This window comes from Oncorhynchus masou, chromosome 15, assembly GCF_036934945.1.
Source record: "Oncorhynchus masou masou isolate Uvic2021 chromosome 15, UVic_Omas_1.1, whole genome shotgun sequence".
NCBI lineage: Eukaryota > Metazoa > Chordata > Actinopteri > Salmoniformes > Salmonidae > Oncorhynchus > Oncorhynchus masou.
The window spans coordinates 55,015,687-55,038,262 of record NC_088226.1 but is presented as its reverse complement, the minus strand read 5'-3'; the positions used below and the strand labels follow the sequence as shown (position 1 = coordinate 55,038,262).

Genomic DNA, 22,576 nt, shown 5'->3' with positions numbered 1-22,576 from the left:
CGAGGAGACGGACGTAAATATACTGTTTATACTGTTACAGACGGTTCTGACTTAGAATATGCGGACAACTACAAATACCTAGGTGTCTGGTTAGAACGTAAACTCTCATTCCAGACTCACATTAAGCATCTCCAATACAAAATAAAATCTAGAATCGGCTTCCTATTTCGCAACAAAGCCTCATTCACTCATGCTGCCAAACATAACCTCATAAAACTGACTATCATACCGATCCTTGACTTTGGCGATGTCATTTACAAAATAGCCTCCAACACTCTACTCAGCAAACTGGATGTAGTCTATCACCGTGCCATCCTTTTTGTCACCAAAGCCCCATAAACTACCCACCACTGTGACCTGTATGCTCTCGTTGGCTGGCCCTCGCTACACATTTGTCGCCAAACCCACTGGCTCCAGGTCATCTACAAGTCTTTGCTAGGTAAAGCCCCACCTTATCTCAGCTCACTGGTTACCATAGCATGCGCTCCAGCAGGTATATTTCACTGGTTAGCCCCAAAGCCAACACTTCCTTCGGCTGCTTTTCCTTCCAGTTCTCTGCTGCCAATGCACGGAATTGGAAAAAATAAATCACTGAAGATGGAGACCTATATCTCCCTCGCAAACTTTAAGCATCAGCTGTTAGAGCATCTTACTGATCAATGTACCTGTACACAGCCAATCTGTAAATACAACACCCACCTACCTCATCTCAATATTATTTATCTTTTTGCTACCCAGTATCTACTTGCACATCTACCACTCCAGTGTTGACGCTAAATTGTAATTATTTCACCACTATGGCTTATATATTTATTTTATTTTTTATTTAACCTTTATTTAACCAGGCAAGTCAGTTAAGAACAAATTCTTATTTTCAATGACGGCCTAGGAACAGTGGGTTAACTGCCTGTTCAGGGGCAGAACGACAGATTTGTACCTTGTCAGCTCGGGGGTTTGAACTTGCAACCTCCCGGTTACTAGTCCAACACTCTAACCACTAGGCTACTATTGCCTTACCTCCCTAATCTTACTGCATTTGCACACACTGTATTTAGATTTTTCTATTGTGTTATTGACTGTACGTTTATCCCATGTGTAACTCCGTTGTTTTTGTCGCACTGCTTTGCTGTATCTTGGCTAGGTCGCAGTTGTAAATGAGAACTTGTTCTCAACTGGACTATCTGGTTAAATAAAGGTGAAATAAAAAAAATATATAAATGTTTATTTTCTCAAGGTTAAAATTATTTGCCTAAAATGCTTTTGTAAAAGATTTCAAGTAAAATCCTTAAAATAAAAAAAGTGTTTGATACTGCATTCAAATGAAATTGCACTTGAGCAGTAGCTTCGAGAGGTCATGACTGCATTGAAGTCAGTAGAAATGTCTAACTCAAAGTCTACAAATTCTATGGTGCTTTACAGGACTTCTCATTGTAGCACTTTATTTTATGGTAAAGAAATGACCAAGTAGATAATAAATGGTAATTACACTGTAATAACCCATTTGTTACACTACTTGTTTGTACCACAATAATTGGAAGTATCATTCAACTCCGTAAATCTTATAAGTTGTTAAAGGGTCGAACAAATAAACAACATCATAGTAATGATCATTTATTTAGGTAGAGAATTTTGGCAGTGAAGACACACAGAAACTGAGTTCATTAGAGAAAATTCACAAGTGTTGCATGAGAAGCAACACAGGGAGAATCGACCACAGTACATCTTGCCCAGCATTTAGTACTGACTGACCAATAACAGTCCAGTACACTGCTCAGTGAGATGGCCAGAATGTCAGTATTAGAGAATGAGCGTTATAGTAATAACCAGTGTGATGGAGAGAATAGATGAAACGTAGGAGTGTATATGGTAGGGACCACAGTAGGGACCGGTTTCATTGTGGGTTAGACAGGTGGGGTGGAGGTGTTAATGCTGGTTAGGCAGTGTGGGAGAGCCGGTATCTGTGGGATTCCGTTAAAAGGGGGGTGGGTGTCAGTGTGTAGAGGCCTCGGCACAGGAGGAACTGAATTAGTGTCAGTGTGGGCTAGTGTGAAAATGTAATTCATATCGTCTGTGACAAACTATTGGGGGTGAGTGTTTGGGTGAGGCTCGGTGCACAGGGAGCTGACTGTTCAGAATGTTGTAGATAGAAAAGTAATGTAAGAACGGGCATGCCTATTCTGAATGACAGTCTGTTCTGCACAGTACATTTCCAACTGAACATCCTGTAAGAGGTTCGGCACATATTACAGTTCCTGCAAATGGAGTACAATGCAATATGTGAATGTCGTATGTCAAAATGGGCGGTTTCTTTTTTGCCTGTTACGCAGATTTTCACTGCTCAAAGTTTGAAATGAAACGTACTATTCCTTACCCTCTGGTGGGAGGCACTCATGTAGATAATGAGGCTGCATCACACCAAACTCACTTGGTTAAAATAAAACCAGAAACATAGTTCCTCTTTCGGCACAAAGTTGTTTCTCTTCACAAAATTATCATCAACTTATAAATTGCAACAACAATTTTTTTTAACGAGCACCAGTTCTGGTATAAATCCTTGAAAACAAAAGTGATGAATGTACAAACGCCGTTTATAAACTTTCAAACTGCAACATTTTCTCAAAGCTCCATGGAAAAATGTGTAGCTACAATTGTAAGAAATTAACTTTAAAATAAAAAAAAGTGACACCAAGAAAAGGGCTCTAAAATGCTGACCCACGGCCACATTCAGCCACCGACAGGCTGAACAGAATCGGAATTAACATACAATTTAAAAACATTGTCCTCAGTCACCCTCTACAAGTTTGATTGACATACACAACATTAGGAACACTTTCCTAATATTGTGTTGCACCCTATTTTGCCCTCAGACCAGCCTTAATTTGTTGGGGCATGGAGTCTATAAGGTGTTGAATGTGTACCACAGGGATGTTTTTGACACTCAAAATCGGTGTGCCTGGCACCTACTACCATAGCCCAAAAGGCACTTAAATCTTTTTGTGTCTTGCCCATTCACCCTCGGAGTGGCAAACACATAATCCATCTCTCAATTATTGCAAGGCTTAAATATATCTTTAACCTGTGTCCTCCCCTTCATCGACACTGATTGAAGTGGCTTTAACAGGTGACATCAATAAGGGATCATAGCCTTCACCTGGATTCACCTGGTCAGTGTCATGGAAAGAGGTGTTCCTAATGATTTGTTCATTGTGTGTGAAATGGTTTTCTGCCCTGAAAAAAAAAAAATTATCAAAGAGAAACTAAATGATACTCCATTTTGTTCTGAGGTGAAAAGAGTTTAAGATTAGGTCACTCATTCCATCTACTTTCCACCTCCCGAAGTCACCCAAACACTAAGAAATGCATTTCTATTAGGACTGCTCATCAATGCGTCAGGCAGCACAATCCGGGCCTCACATAGAGACCCATCCTATTTGTGTCACTACACCATAGAGGTGAGATAGGACAGCTAGACAATATTAAAAGGGAATAACTTGTTAAAACCAAGTAGTAACCTATCACACAGCTCACAATGAGGTGCAGCCCCACGTGGTACACAGTGGACAGGAAGGCCACAGTCTGCTACTGATGTGGGGGAGGGGGGCACAGCGGTGGGGGTCCGATTGGGGACAAGGGAATAGGTAATTCAGAGTCTACCTAATTGACTTGAACTCATTCCCCATGTTTGGTCCTTGTCAGTCTCCCAGCACATCTGGGGGGGGGGGGGCTGGAGCACTGTACAGCTGTGCAGCAGGAAGTCAAAGTTGGCTGAGGTGTTCATGGCATACCACAGGCTTACTAGGATGATGCAGGAGGCCTGGGTGTTGTAGGCAAGGGACATGGCCAACAGGAAGACCAAGCGGCTGTACAAGCAGGGCGGGCCAGGCTGTGTTTCACTCAACGGGGAACTGGCTGCTGAGGAGTCAACTCCCTGGAACAGTCTGGTGACAGAGGGGAAATGGTCAGGTAAAAAAAAGGACCATCTGTATGGGTCAGATACATCTAATATAATCATTTAAAAAACTGATTTGTCAAAACCTGTCAAAGACCAAGTTTACAAATCTGATTGAATTCCTCTGACTACAACACAATGTCTATTTCAGGGTAGACTTATTTTAAATACATGTTAATTACAGTATACCTCATAGGGGGAGATCAGTGTTAGTCAGGTCAATCGAGCAGACACTAAGATCATTAATGACTAACTAATTAGTAAGTTAAGAACAGGTTGTAAATGACTAACCTGTCACCTATTCTCAAAGTTGAAGAGCTCACCTTGCAGGGAACAAAAATGACAGTGTGAAAGACTAAACACTGATAACACGCTGTGCTGGTGAGACAAACAGAGGTGAAGAACTATAAAAACTGCCCAAAAATACTAATGAAACACATGCTCTAGATGCAAAAAGCAGTTAGTCACAACACATACAGGAGAAGTCTCTACAGCAGTCACAGTCAGGGGAGCCTCTATTGGGTGCACGCACTTTAATTTTTTTTTATGGTTCCAATTGTAAAGACATGTCATTTAACAGTAAAAATGTATTACATTTTAAATGTGACAAGAACACAAATAGTAATGATGTGGTCATCTGATTAGCTAGCATCAATCATCATGTCACCAGAATAAAACCCTTGATATTTATTGGAAAGAGGTAACAAACCTTTCCAATAAAGCATCACCACACTGTGAAGTTCATCATAACTCATTTAATCTATAGCCTAATAAACTGCATGCTTTACCGAGTGGGAAGACCACACCATATCATCGCGTAACTCCACGTTTACTTCAATTTGATGGTTATTATATATGTATATATTTGCACATAACGGAATTTCTATCATAAATTCTCATAATTAATATTACCGACAAGGTCCACCTTGTCGAGAGTGTTTTGTTTTTGTCAAATTGGAAAGTTTGCCAACAAATTAGGTGTTTCCATCAGGCCTGTCGTGACATGTATCTGGCATGTACATTACTCACATGAAAAGGTTGGATGGAAACCTGGTTGTTGTAAAAAAAAGATTTAAAAAGAAGAATTCACTTAAATCAGCTACCTGTAGCTGTGCACATTCATCTACTCAAAAATAATTCCAGCATCCATTTGATGAATGGAAATCTGTTCCAAACACCATAATGACATTTATTGATTGCTATTAGGCCTACTACTAGTGGATGTCAAGTTTCCCCCCAAAATGTTTTTTTTTTTTTTTTTTAAATACATGAAATGTTTCATACATTTCCTTCAATACACAAGTGGCTGAATCTCAGCATGAGCAAACCAGCACATCAGTCTGTGTAGCCCATATATCCAGTGCTGTCTTGCCCAAAATACTATGACAGGTGCCATTTGGCTCGCAAGGATGCTTTCGCCAGTGAGATTGATGCGTTATGCTCTTGTCTTGGTCTAATTATAAATATTTAGAGACCCCCCGCTCCCCAGTTTGCCTATTCAGGGGAATAGATCATCCCTGTGGCTCCCCCGTAATTCGCACTCCTTGTATCTAGCATGGTCAGGTCTGTCAGGAAGGTGCCCAGGTAAGGTATTGTACCCTGCAGTGCACCCTGGGAAAAGTAAAAGCATAGGATAAACCATACCAATACATCTGCAGCCACTGCCAAGCTTCTCACTTTGACTTCCCTCCTTAAAATGTAAACAAACAGGGCCTTGAACACAAACTGCCAGTGGCTTGTAGCTTGCTCCATCTCTCACCATTTCATTTTTCCTCCGGAATCATTTGTGAGTGTGTTTCTGGTGCTCCTTAGCACAGCCTACCTGATTGGCAAACTTTGAGGTGCCCTCCTGTAGTGGAAAAAGTGGATCGCAGTAGTGATTTGATATTTACACAATCAATTAAATCATAAATCAATCAACCACTACACCAATAGCCAAACCTTCTCATATAATTGTATTAATTAACAGAGCAGTCTCTCATCCACCATCAGCAGCTCTCGGCTCGTCAGGTAGTTGTTGTGATGTGAGAAGACGTCTGATAGCTCCTCAAACGTAGACATGCTGTCTCTGGGGGATTTACATAGAGAAAAGATTAGAACTAATTGGGAATGCATTGGAACTTCTCCACATAAGTTGCGACTAATCAGTTAATATGCATTCAGGTTGTGAAAGAGACTCACTTGGGCACCCAGGACCAGGCCCTCTTCAGTCTGTAGAGTGGGTTGGACTGCAGTGCAGACACAATGGCACGCAGCGAGGAGAAGTTCTTAAGCACGCGACACTGCTGAGCAATGTCTATCCAGCGCTTGATGACCTGTGCCCTGAGAAGCGGGTGGATCTGGCGTCGGTGCAGTATGGTGCTGACCACACACGCTGCCACAGCGTTGAACTGGGTGATGGTAGCACGGATGGTGGGAGCACTGTGCTTGTTCTGTTTCTTATCCCTCTGGGACCAGATGGAGCCCAGGCAGTGGTGAGGAATCACCTTCTTGAACAACAACTGGAAACAGAAAAACTAATTAAGCCGTGTCCACATTGGCTTAAATTCGTAGGTGGTTTGAAGTCCGGTAGAAATCTGATTCCTTGTCCATGTGGCTTGTGTCTGAACGGTCAAATCTTATATATTTGCCCTCAAGTTGTTTTTAGACTTATTTGGCATACTTTGTTGCTTGCTAGCTACTCTAACAGCTTGACAAGAACATGTGGTAGCTAACTAGCCTGTTAATTGTTTACAAACAAATGAATGTTCTAGAAGGCTAAACAGCTACCTAGCTAGCTAGTTGATTGCTGTGGCTAGCCAAAAATAATTTGTTTTGAAAGTTGAATCAACTTAGTGTAAGAACACTTTTTTAAAAGCTATCATTTTGAACATTCAAAGCAACTGGGAAGATTCCATGTCAGGCATTGTTGTCACCTTAGCTTTCTACATAACCTCTGAGTAATAGGATGCACGAGCACCACCACCAATCAGCCTACACCACTGCGCACACCCATCATTACTATGACAACTAGCGTAGCCATGTCAGGAAATGGCTGCTGTCTGAAAACAAACAAATCCGATTTGGTCACTTGTAACTTACTGTTTGGACAGTACGTAGTCCAAAACGGATTTGAAAAAAAAATGATTTTAGCATTAAGGCCTGCAGTGTGAATAGGGCTTTAGACTATTAGGTTGCGTTCATACAGGCAGCCCAACTCTGATCTTTCGTCCACTAATTGGTCGTTTGACAAATCACATTAGATTTTCACATCAGATCTTTTCAGAGCTGATCTGATTGGTCAAAAGACCAAACGGTGAAAATAAGAGAATTGGACTTCCTGTCGAGACACAGGCATAGTATTAAAACACTTAAACGTATATTTATCGTGCATTGTTCAAATCCCACCTGGGAATCCATACTCCCACCCAGACCCCCTCCCTCAGCCTCTCTTACCACATCCATATAGGTCAGTTGCTCTGCCACCAAATCTGTATCAAATGACATGAAGTCCTCCTGGACCTCAATCTCCACTTCCTCATCCTCACACAGGCCGAAGGCGCGTATGCTGTCAAAGCCGCTGGAGAAACCTACCAGGAGTAATGATCAAATTAATGATGGAAGGCCAAACATGGAGATCAAATCAAAGTTTATTTGTCACATGCGCCAAATACAACAGGTACAAACCTTACAGTGAAATGCTTACTTACAGGCTCTAACCAATGGTGCCAGAAAAAGGTGCGTGAGTGTGTAGGTAAGTAAAAAAAATAAAAACAACAGTAGAAAGACATTTGAAAAAAAACAGTAGCAAGGTTATATAAAGACACCTGTTAGTCAGGCTTATTGAGGTAGTATGTACATGTAGGTATTGTTAAAGTGACTGTACATATGTGATGAACAGAGAGTAGCAGAAGCGTAAAAAGGAGGGGTTGGCAGGTGGTGGGACACAATGCAGATAGCCCGGTTAGCCACTGTGCGGGAGCACTGGTTGGTCGGGCCAATTTAGGTAATATGTACATGAATGTATAGTTAAAGTGACTAAGCATATAAGATAAACAGAGAGTAGCAGCAGCGTAAAAGAGAGGTTGGCACACAATGCAAATAGTCCGTGTAACCATTTGGTTAGGAGTCTTTTGGCTTGGGGGTAAAAACTGTTGAGAAGCCTTTTTGTCCTAGACTTGGCACTCCGGTACCGCTTGCCATGCAGTAGTAGAGAGAACAGTCTATGACTGGGGTGGCTGGGGTCTTTGACAATTTTTAGGGCCTTCCTCTGACACCGCCTGGTGTAAAGGTCCTGGGTGGCAGGCAGCTTTGCCCCAGTGATGTACTGGGCCGTACACACTACCCTCTGAAGTGCCTTGCGGTCGGAGGCCAAGCAATTGCCGTACCAGGTCGTGATGCAACCGGTCAGGATGCTCTCGATGTTGCAGCTGTAGAACCTTTTGAGGATCTCAGGACCCATGCCAAATCTTATTAGTTTCCTGAGGGGGAATAGGCTTTGTCATGCCCTCTTCACGACTGTCTTGGTGTGTTTGGACCAAACTAGTTTGTTGTTGATATGGACACCAAGGAATTTGAAGCTCTCAACCTGCTCCACTGCAGCCCCGTCGAGGAGAATGGGGACGTGCTCGGTGCTCCTTTTCCTCTAGTCCACAATCATCTCCTTAGTCTTGGTTACATTGAGGGATAGGTTGTTATTCTGGCAGAACCCGGCCAGGTCTCTGACATCCTCCCTATAGGCTGTCTCGTCGTTGTCAGTGATCAGGCCACTGTTGTGTCGCCAGCAAACTTAATGGTGTTGGAGTCGTGCCTGGCCATGCGTGAACAGGGAGTACAGGAGGGGACTGAGACATGCATCCCTGGGGAGCTCCAGTGTTAAGGATCAGCGTGGCAGATGTGTTGCTACCTACCTTCACCACCTGGGGGCGGCCTGTCAGGCAAGTCCAAGATCCAGTTTAGTCCCAGGAGGGAGGTGTTTAGTCCCAGGATCCTTAGCTTGGTGATGAGCTTTGAGGGTACCATGGTGTTGAACACTGAGCTATAGTCAATGAACAGCATTCTCACATAGGTGTTCCTTTTGTCCAGGTGGGAAAGGGCAGTGTGGAGTGCAATAAAGATTGCGTCATCTGTGGATCTGTTTGGGCGGTATGCAAATTGGAGTGGGTCTAGTGTTTCTGGGATAATGGTGTTGATGTGAGCCATTACCAGTATTTCAAAGCACTTCATGGCTACGGACGTGAGTGCTACGGGTCTGTAGTCATTTAGACAGGTTGCCTTTGTGTTCTTGGGCACAGGGACTATGGTGGTCTGCTTGAAGCATGTTGGTATTACAGACTTAATCAGGGACATGTTGAAAATGTCAGTGACGACACCTACCAGTTGGTCAGCACATGCCCGGAGCACATGTCCTGGTAATCCGTCTGGTCCCGCAGACTTGTGTATGTCGACCTATTTAAAAGGTCTTACTCACGTCGGCTACGGAGAGCGTGATCACACGGTCGTCCGGAACAGCTGATGCTCTCATGCATGCTTCAGTGTTACTTGCCTCGAAGCGAGCATAGAAGTGGTTTAGCTCATCTGGTAGGCTCGTGTCACTGGGCAGCTCGCGGCTGTGCTTCCCTTTGTAGTCTGTAATAGTTTGCAAGCCCTGCTACATCCGACGAGCGTCGGAGCAGTATGATTCAATCTTAGCCCTGTATTTGCCTGTTTTATGGTTCGTCCCAGGGCATAGCGGGATTTCTTGTAAGCTTCCGGGTTAGAGTCACGCACCTTGAAAGCGGCAGCTCTACCCTTTAGCTCGGTGTGAATGTTGCCTGTAATCCATGGCTTCTGGTTGGGGTCTGTACGTACAGTCACTGTGGGGACGACGTCCTCAATGCACTTATTGATAAAGCCAGTGACTGATGTGAGGTATTCCTCAATGTCATAGGAAGAATCCCGGAACATGTTCCAGTCTGTGATAGCAAAGCAGTCCTGTAGTTTAGCATCTGCTTCATCTGACCATTTTTTTTAAAGACAGTCACTGGTGCTTTGCTTCCTGCTTTAATTTTTGCTTGTAAGCAGGAATCAGGAGGATAGTGTTGTAGTCGGATTTACCAAATGGAGGGCGAGGGAGAATTTTGTACGCGTCTCTGTGTGTGGAGTACAGGTGATCTAGAATTGTTTTCCTCTGGTTGCACATTTAACATGTTGATAGAGATTTGGTAGAACTGATTTAAGTTCCCCTGCATTAAAGTCTCCGGCCACTTGGAGCGCCGCCTCTGGGTGAGTGGTTTCCTGTTTGCTTATTTCCTTATACAGCTGACTGAGTGCAGTCTTAGTGCCAGCATCTGTCTGTGGTGGTAAATAAACAGCCACGAAAAGTATAGCTGAGAACTCTCTAGGCAAGTAGTGTGGCCTGCAGTTTATCACAATATACTCAACTTCAGGTGTGCAAAATCTATTGACTTCCTTAGATTTCGTGCACCAGCTGTTTACAAATATGCACAGACCGCATCCCCCTCGTCTTAGGTTGTGTGCTGTTCTATCCTGCCGGTGCAGCGTGTATCCCACTAGCTGAATATCCATGTCGTCATTCAGCCACGATTCCGTGAAGCATAGGATATTACAGTTTTTTATGTCCCGTTGGTAGGATATTCGTGATCTTACTTCGTCCAGTTTATTGTCCAATGATTGCACGTTGGCGAGTAATATGGATGGTAACGGCAGCTTTCCTAGTTGTCTTCTGCGGGTCCGGACCAGGCATCTGGCTCTTCGTCCTCTGCGTCGCTTCCTCTTGCGAATAATTGGGATGTTTGCCCTGTGGGTTGTTTGGAGAATATCGTGTGAGTCCTGTTGCTGCGGTTGTTGTTGTTGTTGAAGAAATCTTAGTCTAATCCGGGTGAGTGATCGCTGTCCTGACATCCAGAAGCTCTTTTCTGCCGTAAGATACGGTTGCAGAAACATTGTGTACAAAATTATTTACAAATATCGCGAAAAACCGCCACATAATAGCACAATTGGTTAGGAGACCGTAAAACGGCGGCCATCTCCTCCGGCGCCATCTAATAAAAGGTATTTTTAGAGAGAAAGAGAGAGATAAAAACTAAAGAATTGAGAGGATAGAGTACTAATTAACTAGATATCTTACTGTTCCACCCACCCTCTGAGTCTACATCCAGACTGGCCTCAGCCTTCAGCTGCTCCAGTAGACTCTGGGCTTTACGCATGGGCTCCGATCCAGGCAGGGCCCTCTGTAGGTAGGCCATCACCCTGTGGAGGCAGGGGTAGGATGGAGGCTCCTGGAAGTCCTCTCGATACTGGCTCATCCAGGCTCTCAAGATGGAGGCAAGGGCACTAAGGGGGATGAGGGGCAGCAAGAGTCAGGGAGGGCTGCTGGGAGTAAGCTGCTGCTGACAGAGGGCAAAGCAGACAGGAAAGCTACACAGTAACAACTCAACTTCACTTGAATCAATATGGAAATCAAGCGAAGACAGACCAAGTAAAGCAAGAGATGTTGAGAAATCTTACATTCGAACAGCTCCTTTGGTTTCAGGGGTTCTACATTGCTCAGTCTGTCCTTCACTATCCTCTGGAATTCCATACCTGAGAGAAAGACCACAACAAAAGAATTCAGCACCACTATCTACCATCAGTCTAAAAGCAGTGAGACCAGTAACAGTCTCCTCAGCCTCTTCATATAGAGCAGTAGTGTTCTTCAACCATGGTTCTGGAGAGCCACAGTCTATACACACATTGTCTCAGCTCAACACTTACACATACGTGACTTCATCAAAATCATGTTGATTATTGAACCTGGTGTTATAGCACTATGACTGGGACAAAAGCCTGCACACACTAGGTCCCACCAGGACCAGCTGTTGTCAGCTCCTGCTATACACTCTAGCCACCATGGGCCCCCAGCCCAGAACCAGACGTACTTGTCTAGCAGTAACTGCAGCACGGTGTGCGTGCTGGCGAAGGTGCGGTATGTGGACAGGAAGATGCTGGTGTAGGTGAGGTCATTGCCCCGGAACCCCGTCAGCAGGGTCTCTACCAGCCGCTCCAGAGTTCCAGCACGGATCTTCCAGTTTTCTAGCTGACTCACCGTGTGGCCGGGTGGCAGCCTGTCCCCCGCTGCCTGTGACGAGACAAGATGGAAAGAACCAGGGATATTAGAACAATGAGAATGGTGAAAGAGGTTGAGACAAAGGCACCCTATATTTACATTTTTAGGCAGATGTATCAGAGTATTGAGAAAGGGCGAGAGAGAAAAGGGAGAGGGCGAGAGAGAAAAGGGAGAGGGCGAGAGAGAAAAGGGAGAAGAGAGAAAAGGGAGAGAGCGAGAGAGAAAAGGGGAGAAGAGAGAAAAAGGGGAGAAGAGAGAAAAAGGGGAGAAGAGAGAAAAAGGGGAGAAGAGAGAAAAAGGGGAGAAGAGAAACCTTTGTGCTGCTAGTGCACTACAATAGGGAACTACAACAGGTGACCTTGCTGAGGCGTAGGCTGGCACGCTGCTGGGCACAGGGGAGTGTGGAGGCATAGCGATTCCTCAGCTGGACAGGCCACCCCGCCGTGCCTCGTAAACGCAGCAGGAAGTCAAAGTTTGCAGAGGTGTTCATGGCGTAAAACATATTAGCGTTGTCAGGAATCACCAGTTCTGGAAAATAATGGATTTTTTATGACAATATTATCACAAGTCGGTAATTACAAATGAGAGTATGAAAGACTGAGTGTGTGATATTTGAGTGACAGGGAGAATATTTGTACCTCTTTCGTCAGAGATGACCTGCACCAGCTCGTATCCCTCCCCAGGCTCACTCTCCAGGTTGTGTTTGGCCACGGCTCTAGAGATCACTGCTGGAGTCTTATCCTGACTCGTCAACTGGGGAGGGAACAACACCATGTACCAATCAAAAACCACTAAAAGGGTTCCATACATTTATTCAAAATGTCTTGGCCATCTGAATCAAAGTACTAATCTCCTGCTGAGACGTACCATGATGCTCTTGTACAGGTTGCCGTTGCCCTGCTCCAGGCTGACTCTGATGATGCAGGCGTCCTGAGCCTGGGTGTTGTAGGCTGGGGGCAGGGGAGAGGAGGGGGACATGGGCGTTAGGGAGAGCAACCGTCTTGTGTGCGACTGCCTGGTGACAGAGGGAAAATGTTCAGGTTTTTAAAAAAAGGACCATCTATATGGGTCAGATAAATCTAATATAAAACACACTGATAATACATATTGGGCTCTATTTGAACTAATCTAAAGCAATGGTAAATATTAGTGCTGGCGGTAGAGTTATAGGTTCAGGGTGTCTACGAAATATTTTTGCTATTTTCACAACCTGAATAATGACACAAAAGGACTGGGTTTTGATGAATAAACAAGTTAAGGGTGTGTCAAAGCTTGGCCCCTTACTGGCCTATCAATGTGCTCCATGGTTAAATATGTGCTTCAAGTTGTGTATTTCCAGTCTCCTATGTATTGAGTTGTTAGTCCATTAAATAGTTCACCCCATATTTGCTAAATATGTTGAAAATGTTTGCTGTCCACATTGTTCTAATTGCATTGTTAAACATAGGCTATAGCATTCACACTGATATAGGGGCTAGGCCTACTGTAAATTGCAGTCTGGACATGGCTGTTAGTCAGCCTGCCATCTTAGTGGAGTCTGCCACTAGCACAGTCAGTGTAGTCAGCTCAGCTATTCCCATTGAGACCGTGTCTGTGCCTCGACCTAGGTAGGGTAAGACTAAACATGGCGGTGTTCGCCTTAGCAATCTCACCAGAATAAAGACCTCCTCCATTCCTGCCATTATTGAAAGAGCTCGTGATACCTCACATCTCAAAATAGGGCTACTTAATGTTAGATCCCTCACTTCAAAGGCAGTTATAGTCAATGAACTAGTCAATGAACTAATCATAATCATGATGTGATTGGCCTGACTGAAACATGGTTTAAGCCTTATGAATTTACTGTGTTAAATGAGGCCTCACCTGGTCACACCAGTGACCATATCCCCTGTGCATCCCGCAAAGGAGGAGGTGTTGCTAACATTTACGATAGCAAATTTCAATTTACAAAAAATACAAAAATTAAAAAATAAAGATGTTTTCGTCTTTTGAGCTTCTGGTCATGAAATCTATGCAGCCTACCCAATCACTTTTTATAGCTACTGTTTACAGGCCTCCTGGGCCATATACAGCGTTCCTCACCGAGTTCCCTGAATAGCTATCGGACCTTGTAGTCATAGCAGATATTCACATTTTTGGTGACTTTATTTAATATTCACATGGAAAAGTCCATAGACCCATTCCAAAAGGCTTTCAGCGCCATCATCGACTCAGTGGGTTTTGTCCAACATGTCTCTGGACCTTCTCACTGCCACAGTCATACTCGGGATCTAGTTTTGTCCCATGGAATAAATGTTGTGGATCTTAATGTTTTTCCTCATAATCCTGGACTATTGGACCACCATTTTATTACTTTTGCAAATCGCAACAAATATTCTGCTCAGACCCCAACCAAGGAGCATCAAATGTCATGCTATAAATTGTCAGACAACAAAGATTCCTTGATGCCCTTCCAGGCTCCATCTGCCACCCAAGGATGTCAGAGGACAAAAATCAGTTAACCACCTGAGGAACTCAATTTAACCTTGCGCAATACCCTAGATGCAGTTGCACCCCTAAAAACATTTGTCATAAGAAACTAGCTCCCTGGTATACAGAAAACACCCGAGCTCTGAAGCAAGCTTCCAGAAAATTGGAACGGAAATGGCGCCACACCAAACTGGAAGTCTTCCGACTAGCTTGGAAAGACAGTATGGTGTAGTATCGAAGAGCCCTCACTGCTGCTCGATCATCCTATTTTTCCAATTTAATTGAGGGAAATAAGAACAATCCGAAATTTTTGATACTGTCGCAAAGCTAACTAAAAAGCAGCATTCCCCAAGTGAGGATGGCTTTCACTTCAGCAGTAAAAAAATTCATGAACTTCTTTGAGGAAAAGATAATTATTAGAAAGCAAATTACGGATTCCTCTTTAAATCTGCGTATTCCTCCAAAGCTCAGTTGTCCTGAGTCTGCATAACTCTGCCAGGACCTAGGATCAAGAGAGACGCTCAAGTGTTAAAATACTATATCTCGACACAATGATGAAAATAATCATGGCCTCTAAACCGTCAAGCTGAATACTGGACCCTATTCCAACTAAACTACTGAAAGAGCTGCTTCCTGTGCTTGGCCCTCCTATGTTGAACATAATAAACGGCTCTCTATCCACCGGATGTGAACCAAACTCACTAAAAGTGTCAGTAATAAAGCCTCTTGAAAAAGCCAAACCTTGACACAGAAAATATAAAAAACTAACAATCGGCCTATATCGAATCTTACATCCCTCTCAATTTTTAGAAAAAGCTGTTGCGCAGCAACTCACTGCCTTCCTGAAGACAAACAATGTATACGAAATGCTTCAGTCTGGTTTTAGATCCCATCATAGCACTGACACTGCACTTGTGAAGGTGGTAAATGACCTTTTAAATGGCATCAGACCAAGGCTCTGCATCGGTCCTCGTGCTCCTAGACCTTAGTGCTGCTTTTGATACCATCGATCACCACATTCTTTTGGAGAGATAGGAAACCCAAATTGGTCTACACGGACTAGTTCTGGCCTGGTTTAGATCTTATCTGTCGGAAAGATATCAGTTTGTCTCTGTGAATGGTTTGTCCTCTGACAAATCAACTGTCAATTTCGGTGTTCCTCCTTTTAGGACCACTATTTTCACTATATATTTTACCTTTTGGGGATGTCATTCGAAAACATAATGTTAACTTTCACTGCTATGCGGATGACACACAGCTGTACATTTCAAAAACATGGTGAAGCCCCAAAATTGCCCTCGCTAGAAGCCTGTGTTTCAGACATAAAGAAGTGGATGGCTGCAAACTTTCTACTTTTAAACTCGGACAAAACAGAGATGCTTGTTCTAGGTCCCAAGAAACAAAGATCTTCTGTTGAATCTGACAATTAATCTTGATGGTTGTACAGATGACTCAAATAAAACTGAAGGACCTCTGTTACTCTGGACCCTGATCTCTCTTTTGACAAACATATCAAGACTGTTTCAAGGACAGCTTTTTTCCATCCCTAACATTGCAAAAATCAGAAACTTTCTGTCCAAAAATGATGGATAAAAATTAATCCATGCTTTTGTTACTTCTAGGTTAGACTACTGCAATGCTCTACTTTCCAGCTACCCGGATAAAGCACTAAATAAACTTCAGTTAGTGCTAAATACGGCTGCTAGAATCCTGACTAGAACCAAGAAATATGTTCATATTACTCCAGTGCTAGCCTCCCTACACTGGCTTCCTTTTAAGGCAAGGGCAGATTAAGGTTTTACTGCTAACCTACAAAGCATTACATGGGCTTGCTCCTACCTATCTTTCTGATTTGGTCCTGCCGTACATACCTACACGTACGCTACGGTCACAAGACGCAGGCCTCCTAATTGTCACTAGAATTTCTAAGCAAACAGCTGGAGGCAGGGCTTTCTCCTATTGAGCTCAATTTTTATGGAATGGTCTGCCTACCCATATGAGAGACGCAGACTCGGTCTCAATCTTTAAGTCTTTACTGAAGACATCTCCTCAGTGGGTCAAATGATTGAGTGTAGTCTGGCCCAGGGGTGTTAAGGTGAACGGAAAGGCTCTGGAGCAACGAACCGCCCTTGCTGTCTCTGCCTGGCCGGTTCCCCTCTCTCCACTGGGATTCTCTGCCTCTCACCCTATTACAGGGGGGCTGAGTCACTGGCTTACTGGTGCTCTTCCATGCCGTCCCTAGGAGGGGTGCATCACTTGAGTGGGTTGAGTCGCTGACGTTGTCTTCCTGTCTGGATTGGCGCCCCCCCTTGGGTTGTGCCGTGGCGGAGATCTTTGTGGGCTATACTTGACCTTGTCTCGGGATGGTAGGTTGGGGGTTGAAGATATCCCTCTAGTGGTGTGGGGGCTGTGCTTTGGTAAAGTGGGTGGGGTTATATCCTTTCTGTTTGGCCCTGTCCAGGGGTATCATCGGATGGGGCCACATTTCTCCTGTCTTATCCGGTGTCGTGTGAATTTAAGCATGCTCTCTCTAATTCTCTCTTTCTTTCTCTCTCTCGGAGGACCTGAGCCCCAAGACCAGGCCTCGGGACTACCTGGCATGATGAATCCTTGCTTTCCCCAGTCCACCTGGCCGTGCTGCTGCTCCATTTTCAACTGTTCTGCCTGCGGCTATGGAACCCTGACCTGTTCACCAGAAGTGCTGTTTTCAACTCTATAGAGACAGCAGGAGCGGTAGAGATACTCTGAATCATCGGCTATGAAAAGCCAACTGACATTTACTCCTGAGGTGCTGACTTGTTGCACCCTCGACAACTACTGTGAATATTATTATTTGACCATGCTGGTCATTTACGAACATTTGAACATCTTGGCCATGTTCTGTTATAATCTCCACCCGGCAGAGCCAGAAGAGGACTGGTTCCTCTCTAGGTTTCGGCCTTTCTAGGGAGTTTTTCCTAGTCACCGTACACCTGCGTTGCTTGCTGTTTGGGGTTTTAGGCTTGGTTTCTGTACAGCACTTTGATATATCAGCTGATGTAAGAAGGGCTATATAAATCAGTTTGATTTGATTAACTTTTCCAATGATAGTTAAAGGATGCAGATTCCCATTGAATTAACTACAAAAAAGGTAAAGATGTTTTTAAATTCTAGTGCTGCTCTGCAAACAAGGTTGTTAGCTAGCTAGCTCTGGTCCAACTTTAAACAAACTGAAGTTCAAAGACATTTCAAAGTTATAATTCTGTGGGATGAAGATAATGCATGTCATAAAAAGATGCCTAGCGGCAGGCTTCCTCCATCCGCTCTCAAAATTTATGTTGCATCTCACGCCCTACACTGTGACTGGCAGCACTATGATTAAACCATGCCGTTACGGCAAAATACAATTTACTCTTAACTTCCCGATACAGATGAGAAAAATCAGCCATAGCAAGCTGCTCTATCTGCAGTGATTGGTTAAGTAATTGAATGTCAAACTAAATGTAAAAAAAATATTTACATGTCAGAGGTTAAAAAAGGAACAGAAAAGAACGTTAGTCATTTTTTTTTTAAATTGTTCTGTTTAGAAAGAAAAGATTGTTTTCAAATTTTGGTTCCAACCATATACAAACAGACCCGTTTCAAAGGAACCAAGCACTCAGTAAGATCAGGTGTGGCCAATTAGGGGGCGCAGCCAATATGCCTGAAGACACTTAAGAGTTTTGTTGATGCTGAGAACGGAATGTGTTTATTTTACCTCCTTTTTTTTCTCCCCAAATTTGTGATATCCAATTGCAATCTTGTCTCATCGCTGCAACTCCCCTCTACTGAGAATGTTCCAAAGCAAGCAACAATCATGGTGTAGGTGCCCTCCATGACACCTACACCACCCGATGTCACAGGAAGGCCATAAAGATCATCAAGGACAACCACCCGAGCCACTGCCTGTTCACCCCGCTATCATCCAGAAGGCGAGGTCAGTACAGGTGCATCAAAGCTGGAACCAAGAGACTGAAAAACAGCTTCTTTCTCAAGGCCATCAGACTGTTAAACAGCCACCACTAACATTGAGTGGCTGCTGCCAACACACTGACTCAACTCCGGCCACTTTAATAATGGGAATTGATGGAATTGGATGTAAAATATATATCACTAGTCACTTTAAACAATGCTATTTAATATAATGTTTACATACATTACTCATCTCATATGTATATACTGTACTCTATCATCTACTGCATCTTTATGTAATACATGTATCACTAGCCACTTTAAACTATGCCACTTTGTTTACATACCCTACATTACTCATCTCATATGTATAAACTGTACTCGATACCATCTACTGCATCTTGCCTATGCCGTTCTGTACCATCACTCATTCATATATCTTTATGTACATATTCTTTATCCCTTTACACTTGTGTGTATAAGGTAGTAGTTTTGGAATCGTCTCATCGTTAGGTTGTTAGGTTAGATTACTTGTTGGTTATTACTGCATTGTCGGAACTAGAAGCACAAGCATTTCGCTACACTTGCATTAACATCTGCTTACCATGTGTATGTGACAAATAAATTTGATTTGATTTCCAGAAGGTTGTGGGAAGGTGGTATGCAAAATAATCATAGGACAACCACTCTCACCAAGCTCTAAGAAACATCTGTTCTCACAACATTATGTGCTACCTGGGTAAAGCTCCAATATAGAGAGAAAGGGTGAACATCCACTCACCATTATACTGCTTTCAAATGTAATGTTTTGTAAAACATAATGGAACCATTTTACAGATCATATTTGCACTTTTCCAGAAATAGCCGATGAAATTGCATTTCAGTCGAGCCATAAACCCATGACAATATTTCTAAATAAGATCGGGTCAGAAGCACGATATCATAAAATCCCGTTGCGCGTTCCATGGCACTGTGCACACGTACTGTAGGCCTAAATGTCTTTACGTGTACCAGTCGCACATCTATCTATACAATATACTAGGCTCCTGTCAATTGTATCATTGCCCATGTGCGAAGCAGATTTTTAAAAATCTGATGTTGATATGGCATTGCAGGAAGATTGAAGAGATTGGAATTGCGTGTCTTTGGTAATCGGGGGTGCTCTTTGAAAATAGGGATGGATAGCCTACTTAAACAAGCGAAATGCAGGTATGTGAATAATGAAAAGGCACGAGGGCAAAAACCTCCAACATATTTCGAAGCACTATGTAGACCATTTAAAACCCATTTATTCATAGGCTACTTTTGACTAAATGTCCAAGTTAGAAAGACACACCTTTGCGATTCTGTTAAACTAGCCTTGATTGGGAGCAGGGTAGGCTTTGTTTTTTATGCAATTAAACAAAAACAAACACAAAATGGGGGAACTAATTATTTTTCGACATTTCTAAATACACGAGATTCACTGGCATAAAATTCACATCTCTCCTTCCATGGGCACCGTGCTTCATGGCTGGATAGGCTACACTTCCAGTCTCAAAATCAATGCCATTATCAACTGTGTTACCCACAACCTGGTTTTTGTGAGTCTTAAAAACGTCCCATTAGCGCTGCATGAAATTGTCCCTTTGGGGTTGTTTTTAGGACACAACTTAAATATTGCCACCCCTCCCAACTCCGCGCAAGTGAGCTGATTTTAGACAGATACATTGACAGACCTGCCATTAGAGCTGGAAAATGCCAGTGCTCCAGTTAACGTCACAAAATGGCAAACTAACAAGAGTTTGACACTTAAGCCTCCTCAGCGTCAGACGGAAATAGAGACCAATAAGGCTACGGTTCCAAATCTGATTGTAGTCAGCAGAATTTGATCATGTCTATTATTTCAGGTTAGATATATTTTAAATCCCAATGTTACGTACAGTACACATCATGTTAAGTCCTCCAGTGTGTACTTACTGGCTAAGTCTCTTGACAATGCCCTTGCAAAGTTTGCACAAAGTCTTACTTCTGTCTCCCACTCCTTCAATGTCACAAGACATGGCATGGCTGCAGAAGACAAAGAATAATCATGATATCACTACTACCAGTCCACTTATCCCGAGTAGGAGTCAAACAATCAGAAAGAGATGGAGCAGAGAGGATAGAGGGAGTAAGAGCTGATGTAGAGAGAGTGTGAATGATTACTGACGCTTGTACCTCTCCTCTTCTCTGTATTGAGGCTGGCACTTGAACCAGCGTATGAAGGCAGCGTTAGCAATAAGACAGTAGCTGTTACACGCAGACTGCAGCAGCTTGATCTGAGCTATCACCTCAAACTCCCGCAGAGTCAGAGAGAGATCAAGGTCACAGTCAATTTTTTTATTTAACTAGGCAAGTCAGTTAAGAACAAATTCTTAATGTAAAAAGCTGAATATTAACAATGACCTTTCCCCCTTTACCTAATTAGTGTGTTAGAACGGGTTAAAAATGACACTCACCCTTCGCATCTTCTCAAAGTTGATTAGCCCCCCCTGCAGAGAACACAAAGAGGAGTGTGAAAGACTGAACAATGATACCACACTGTGCTGGCTAGACAAACAGTGGTAGTAGACTAAAAACTGTCAAACACATTCCTCAAATACTCATGCTCTATATGCAAACAGCAGTCACAACACACAGGAGAATTCTACAACCAAACAGAATGAGTGAGTAGGATGATAGTAAGGTTCACCTCTACTAGGTCTGACCGGGCCGTATCTAACATGGTCAGGTCTGTCAGGAAGGTGCCCAGGTAAGGTATTGTCGCCTGCATGGCACCCTGGGAGGAGAGACAGAGCAATGGTTCAATATCATACCGATACATCAGCAGGCACAGCCAAGCTTATCTCACTTTGACTCCCCTCCTTAAAACGTAAACACAAACAGGGCCTTGAACACAAACTGCCAGTGGCTTGTAGCTTGCTCCATCTCTCACCATTTCTAATTTCCTCTGGAATTGTTTGTGAGTGTGTTTCTGGTGCTCCTTAGCACAGCCTACCTGATTGGCAAACTTAGAGGTGCCCTCCTATAGTAGAAAAAGTAGATGTGTAACTATCAAATCAATACTACATTCAATCACTACACCAAAAACCAAACCCTCTCATATGATGGTATTAAAAGAGCAGAGTCTCACCCTCATCAGCAGCTCTTCGCTGGTCAGGTAGAGTTTGTGATGTAAGACGTCTGATAGCTCCCCAAACGAAGACATGCTGTCTCTGGGGAATTACATAGAGAAAAGATTAGAACTAATTGGGAATGCATAGGAACTCCTCCACATGAGTTGTGACTAATCAGTTCATATGCATTCAGGTTGTGAAAGAGACTCACTTGGGCACCCAGGACCAGGCCCTCTTCAGTCTGTAGAGTGGGTTGGACTGCAGTGCAGACACAATGGCACGCAGCGAGGAGAAGTTCTTAAGCACGCGACACTGCTGAGCAATGTCTATCCAGCACTTGATGACCTGTGCCCTGAGGAGCGGGCGGATCTGTTGTCGGTGCAGTATGGTGCTGACCACACACGCTGCCACAGCGTTGAACTGGGTGATGGTGGCACCACTATGCTTGTTCTGTTTCTTATCCCTCTGGGACCAGATGGAGCCCAGGCAGTGGTGAGGAATCACCTTCTTGAACAACTGGAAACAGACTAAATTGGACTATTAGTATTAAAACAACGTATACTTATCCTGCATTGTTCCAATCCCACCAGTAAGTCTCCTCAGCCTCTTCATATAGAGCAGTAGTGTTCTTCAACCATGGTTCTGGAGAGCCACAGTCTATACACACTTTGTCCCAGCTCAACACTTACACATACGTGACTTCATCAAAATCATGTTGATTATTGAACCAGGTGTTATAGCACTATGACTGGGACAAAAGCCTGCACACACAAGCCTCCCACCAGGACCAGCTGTTGTCAGCTCCTGCTATACACTCTAGCCACCATGGGCCCCCAGCCCAGAACCAGATGTACTTGTCTAGCAGCTGCAGCACGGTGTGCGTGCTGGCGAATGTGCGGTATGTGGACAGGAAGATGCTGGTGTAGGCAAGCTTATCGTCCCTGAATGCCATCAGTTGGGTCTGCACCAGCCGCTCCAGTGTTCCTTCCCGGATCTTTACAGCTG

General features: G+C 43.7%; 1 pseudogene; it reads right to left on the bottom strand.

The window, feature by feature from the left end:
• Positions 1–5,443: 5,443 nt before the first annotated feature.
• Positions 5,444–22,285, bottom strand: LOC135556883 (ral guanine nucleotide dissociation stimulator-like 1; annotated as a pseudogene).
• Between the last annotated feature and the right edge of the window lie 291 nt (positions 22,286–22,576).